General features: G+C 39.5%; 2 non-coding genes across 2 annotated transcripts; both read right to left on the bottom strand.

Moving 5' to 3' along the window:
• Positions 1-2,007: 2,007 nt before the first annotated feature.
• Positions 2,008-2,079, bottom strand: trnam-cau (transfer RNA methionine (anticodon CAU)). The gene has a single exon. It is a non-coding gene; the product is annotated as a tRNA-Met (tRNA).
• A 1,382-nt stretch (positions 2,080-3,461) lies between these two features.
• trnam-cau (transfer RNA methionine (anticodon CAU)) lies at positions 3,462-3,533 on the bottom strand. Its single transcript has one exon. It is a non-coding gene; the product is annotated as a tRNA-Met (tRNA).
• Positions 3,534-6,430: the final 2,897 nt, after the last annotated feature.

Genomic DNA, 6,430 nt, shown 5'->3' with positions numbered 1-6,430 from the left:
AGGACAAGTAATGTGTACCTCAGATCACTTGTTATGTTAATTCTAATGATCAAACATTCACAACTTAACTGAAATCAGGGGGAACATATCGGAAGCTCAATTCTTCTTTTTTATTTGATGGGAGAGATCACTTGTCCATTCACAATCTCTTGACTCTCTTTCCTTTTAATTCTTCCTGTTGATAAGCAGCTATTTATTTTGCAATGGATGTGATCAGGCTGAGATAGCAAACATGTATACAATGTGGTCCAGCGGTGACAACGTTGACAGTGACAGGCCGTAATACGAGAAATAAAAACAACAACAAAAAGGAGTTTTTAAACATTTTTAATGTTTAACATTTGAAAATATTTTATATATATATATATATATATATATATATATATATATCAAATTTTCCTGTTTACCGATGATTTGTCGACCCACTGTTGGGCTGTGGCCCCTAAGTTGGGAACCGCTTCCATCAGGTTATGTAGGTCTCTGTAATTTTGATTTGCAGTGCATAGTTATTGTCATGGTTTGCTATAGCAGACACCTTTTGTTAGTTTTGTTTCGACTTTTTGCAGTTCCTGTTTTATTGGTTTCCTTGTGTCAGTGTTTTGCTTCCTGTCTTGGTCCTGTGTCTGTGTGGTGATTGTCTGCCCCGCCCTAATGTGTTTCACCTGTGTTCAATCACCCTTGCCTCCCTTGTCTATATAGTCTTTGTGCTTCCCTTTGTCTGTGTCGGTTCGTCTGTTTAGTTCAGGGTTTGTTCACGTTGTCTGTTATTTTGGTTAATAAACCTGTCTGCACTGTTCCCCAAGTTTTGGCTGCATTTGGGTCCTATTAACCCAAAACCCTTGACAGTTATTAGACTATACTGTAGGACTGCACTGTATTATATGGTTAATCAAATTAGTTGTTTAAGTCCTGTTCATCTATCAGCAGTTTGGAAACTCATCTTGATCAGAGTTTACTGCTCCTCGTTAGAATACCGGTTAATGTGTTTTATTTATTTTCCCCCAATACAAGGTGGTGCCCTAATTTGCCAATTTAAATTCAGTGTATTATGCACTACCAAAGACTTCACAAAACTTGGCCAAACTTAATAAATCCTAGTTTCGCAAACACCCCAAAATGGGCAGTGGGCCTACTGCAGGATATAGCACTATATTTTTAATGGGCCTGGCCCTGAAATTTTTCAATTGGATGCTGAACAAAAAAAGTTTTACTGCAAAGAACAAAGCGTTGAATGTATTTTTAAGGTCACAGTGTTTCATGTTAGATGATCTAACATCAAAGTACAGCACTGTAAATCATTTAACAGCGCAACCATTGTTGGCAAGTCCAGCTTTTTTTAGGCAAATGTTTATTCGCTGTTGTTTTAGAGAAAGTTTTTTTTTTTTTTTTTAGAAAAGAAGCTTTTCAGCCATGAGCCAGATCCAAAAAAATAACCATATAAATCTAAGCACACAGAGGAGGATCGATGGTGTCTCACTTAGGTTGAGCATGATGGCTCACTTTATGATTTAAGTGGACAAGAACGGTGTACTCTATGAAAAATCCTGCCTAGCACAGCTTAAAAACTTGAAGACTGGCTCACTCTGCACAGCCCAAACCAATGATTTATTGAGTGAGAAGAAAGTATTGTAGCTGTTCATACAAGTATGTCCTCTAAATGATGTCACATTTCACTCCAGCAAACCCAAGGCAGTTAGTGCAGACAGATTCCATTTTCTCTGACCTTGATTTGCCCTGCAAAAGTAAACTTGTCACTGCATACCCATATAGTCAAACCAAAATCACCAGCGCCTTCGACCACTCAGCCACCACACCTTTAAGTGCCCTCCTGCTGTGTTTATAATCAGTGAGGAGGGTAAAACAGGCAGCATAACTTGAGGTGTTTCATTTGCATGTGACTGCAGACATCTAACTTTAGAATCGTGACAATGAGTTCTTGTTCTTCTGAAAATATTGAAAAGACATAATGAATAAGTTAAAGAGTGAACAGACTCACAGAGTTATATTTAGCAGAGGATGGTTTCGATCCATCGACCTCTGGGTTATGGGCCCAGCACGCTTCCGCTGCGCCACTCTGCTTACAGCTGTGCAGTGTGTGGTTCCTGTCTTATGGCCATGATTAACAGCTCAGTGCCTGCACTGTACTGATACTCGGATAAGTTTAAGTCTAGTAGAGCTGCACAAAAGAGAACCAGACCGGCAACTGCCTTTTTATATATATATATTGATAAACTTAGATTAATCTGCAGTCATCCTTTGTTATAAAAATGCAGTATCATCAAGTAACTTATATAAGATTTCAACATCTTCCATATTAACGGATACCATTGTTAAGCATTTGTCGGACATCGCAGTGATCGTCTCTTTGATGACTTTTGAATCCACAGTTCACTCCCAACAGCCCCCCAAGTCAATCCAGAAAAGAGACCACCTAACCAAAAGAGTTTCCTTCAAAACAAAAAATTGTCAAAGTTAGGTATAGAAGAACTAATGCCACCAGCTGCTTGGGACAAATATATGGTGTCCACATTAGCACTGAGGAGGGAAGATGTGAAACTTGCGACAAATGAATGCTTAGTTCCCTGAAAACGTGTAAGTATGGATGGATAAGATAGTGGCACATGTTGACACACTCTAAGATTCTTTATGGCAAGTCCAGAAAGCACAAGTACGTACAAATAAGAAAGGTTGGCAGTCATGGGATTTTAACCCAATCCTCAATATAGACTGGAGACAGTGCCTTAGGCCACGCAGACACAACAGTTTATATTCCAGTATTGCCTCTACTCTGCTCACTGGTCTACTATAAGAAACTCTGGTCAAAGTATTCAACTGTCAATTTTCACTGTAACAGCAATGTGATTGCCTTCTAACCAATCAGATGAGAGCAACATGTAGCAGCTGACACCACCTGGATGACAAGTGTTTCCAAAGTGAAATCAATCAGATATTTACTTGTAGTTACCAGGGTTTTCCATGCCATGATGACTGAGCGCTTCAAAAGGAAATTTTGTATTTACACTGATCATCTCCTGAAAACCAAATGATTTCCTTCCAGTTACTAAACCAGGATTTGAATCTTTGCCACAATTATCATATATCATGTCCATTGATGAAAACTGGATTTTACTGGAGGAAGAATCCATAAAACATGTGAGTGTGGGATTCAGATTAGGGCTGCACAATTAATTGAAATACTATCTAAATCGCAATATGGTCAAGTGCAATATCAAAACTGATATTTTTTTTTGATAAAGGTAAAATGTGACACAACATGACACAAATGAAGCATTGTGGTGCTACAGAGACACCCCTTCCTACAAATCATATTTTCCACACATAAAGGAACATCGTTATTATTTTTCCAGTAAAAATGACATGAAGTATGTTTTTTTTTAAGCATTTCATTCAGATTATATATTAGAATGCATTGAAGACCTTGTGAGTAATGGATATATGCTTAGCAGAGGATGGTTTCGATCCATCGACCTCTGGGTTATGGGCCCAGCACGCTTCCGCTGCGCCACTCTGCTTGGCTTCTCCTGTAGCCATGGTTCACAGCTCAGCGACTGAACTATAACGATATTTGGACAAGTTTAAATCAAGTAGAGCCGCACAAAAGAGAACAACTGCTTCTTTTAAATTTTTAGATAAGACTGGTGTAAACTGTGGCAAACTTATAATGATTCAGTCTGCAGTTGTCCTTTATAAAGAAAATTGATTTGATTCAAAAGATTTGAAAAGTTAAGCATGGTGGTGAACATTGCCGTGACATACAAATCATGGTCTCCGGATGTAAAGGAACATGCTTGTTTGGTACAAGCACCCAACAAATATCACATCATCATCAGTTTAAGTGCTGTGGCACAAATGCTCTGCGTCCATGATGCATATTTAATTCATAATGAATTTCATGTAATAATAAATAAGTTAAATATGCTAATTAATAAATAAGTAATGTATTTCATGTATGGTTAAATCTTAGATTGTTGATCGGGTGTATAGTAGATAGTAGTTTATATTCGTTTGTTACAGTTAAAATGTAATAAGACGTGAAATGGCTCATCTCGTGATAATGCACCGTCACTTGTAGTAACAGGACTGCACACCAGCGCGCACCTCTTACGAGGGTCCAGTCTTTACATTAGAGTGTGGATTATTGACTGTCTTAAGACTCTGAAAGGCTCACAAACCTCCTTTCCGCGCTATTCAGTGTATGATATGTTGATGTGTCTTTGTTATGTTCACTCAAAAACAAGGTTCTCTCGGCGTCACTGAGGCGTAATGAAGGTGTGGAGACATCAGAGAAACAAGACGTGCCAAAGCAATAACCGCCCGTCTCAAAGAACCAACCTGTGTCTGTGTGGTCGTGAAGGGAGCTACAAACGTTTTTATATTTTTTTCGGTGAAAATGAAAATGCAAAAAATTTCCATTCCACCTGAAAATCATGACTCACATCACAATATGTTTTTTTATTGCATTACATTTAAGCCCTAATTCAGGTTATGCGTTATAATACATTGGAGACTTTTTGAGCTGCAATGCAACTTTTTCTGTCTATTCTCTGAGTTATATGAAATGTCACAAGCCAGGCGGTAATTCACGGCAGTGCCTGGATATAAGAGCAAGAGTGTCACACATATATATTCTTGTTGTTTGTCCTCTAGCGGGTCATGAAGACTTCTTTTATTTACATCTCGGTATTTTTTGCTCCGGCTCCCCCTTTTCTTGTTTTCCCTCTGTCTTCTCCATCTTCCTTTGTCCTTTCATGCCCCCTACGATTCAGCTCTCTGTTTATGTTCTCCCCTCTGTCTCCGCGTCGCCTTCATCCTCCCTCTATTCGTCTCTGACTCGGCTTCACCTCGACACGGACCTCCATATGTCTCTGCCTCCTACTTCCTTTCACTTCACTCCAGTATATATATATTTCCCACAGTCAGACAGTTCATGGAAATGAGCTGTCAGCATCTGTCAGAGACTCCCAGCAGTGTGGAAGGAGAGCTGCTTCTCTTTCTCGCTCTGTCTCTACTTTTGACTCTCTCTCGGTGTGGCGGAAGGAACGATGCCTTCCTTTATGTCTTTCTGCTTTGCTGCTCCGGGGAACCTCTCAATGCAAATGACAAAAACAGACACACATCCACAAATGCATATGTAGAAACTTGTAGACATACATGTAGTAGCATTTGCATGTCATGAATGAAGCACGATATTTTGTTGCTTTTGAGGTGTGCACAAACCCTCAGACTACCTGACTGTCCTGCTCTTTGTTCACCTGCTGCTGTATGTGGGAGAACCGGAGTGCATAAATCTCTCATAAATATACAGGCTAGGCAGATAAATAGAAGCAGACAGATGAGACATTCATCATACTTTCCGGGGATGTTTGCCTGTCTGTTTGCGACAAATTGAAAAGTTTGGCAGACTGCAGTGCAGAAAAATATTTCTGGGTTTTGATGGTGCTGGTGTCTGTGCATTTTTGAATGAGACTGATTTTTAGTGGGGGAGCTGTTTACATGCATGAGTAATTCATCAAGCTTGCATTGTGATCTATTATTCAGCCAGGGGGAAAGTTTACACAGCACTCAGTTCCAAAAATTACAATTTTCTTTTTCTTTACATACAATTTAATGTGTTGAATATATGTATTTTAACGCAGCAGTGAGGCTCGGTCCCAACAGCATGTAAAACAGCTAGATTTCACAGCAAACACAATTCTTCTCAGTAGAATAAAGCAGATTTGCTCACAAGGACAAATCTATTCAACCTCAACAGGTCAATTTGTGCCAAACTTCCAGCCAACCATGTTGACACTTCTTACCTGCAATTTTGCAGCGTTCAAAACACAATACTCACTGTTACACATATTTAAGTTTCATATATTACACTTGTACTGTGTTTATTTGAAGTGTTCCATAAGAAGATATATTTGTGGTTCTAAGAACCAAAAACCATCTGTCGCTACATCTCCTCTCTCAGGCTTCTCTCTGGAGCTCTAGTAACAACAGGTCGAGCCAATCTGAGCCAATCAGAGGAGAGGAGGCTCTGAGCCTCTTTTCTGATTGGTTAACTGTTTCATGAGTGATCAATTAAAAATATAGCAGATTTCAGGTAAACACTCAAAGTTGGATGGTCCAGGTGGGCGGGGGCTTTGGGCATGGCTAAGAGTATGAAAATGTCGCTTCAGTTTGCCGGTGCGCATATATTGTGAGAGAAATGTGTGCCATGACGCAGCCTGAGTATGCAGATGGATTAATGAAAACAGCAGCATATCTGTTACGCCAAGATGCATGAGATGGACAAACCTACAGGAAATAGGGGGCAGGAAAGTCAAAAACAGAGAAAGCATAGCTTATTAGCTGTATCCCATCATCCAATTTTATATAACCACTGCTCCTGCAGAGCATAAACTGCTCAACACAGTGCAAGAGG

The sequence above is a fragment of the Seriola lalandi genome, unplaced genomic scaffold (assembly GCF_002814215.2).
Source record: "Seriola lalandi dorsalis isolate HSWRI2012SDOR001 ecotype SW California unplaced genomic scaffold, Sedor1 jcf7180002054933, whole genome shotgun sequence".
Taxonomy (NCBI): Eukaryota; Metazoa; Chordata; class Actinopteri; order Carangiformes; family Carangidae; genus Seriola; species Seriola lalandi.
Note: the sequence above shows the minus strand (reverse complement) of the source record. Positions and strands in the feature narration are given on the sequence as shown.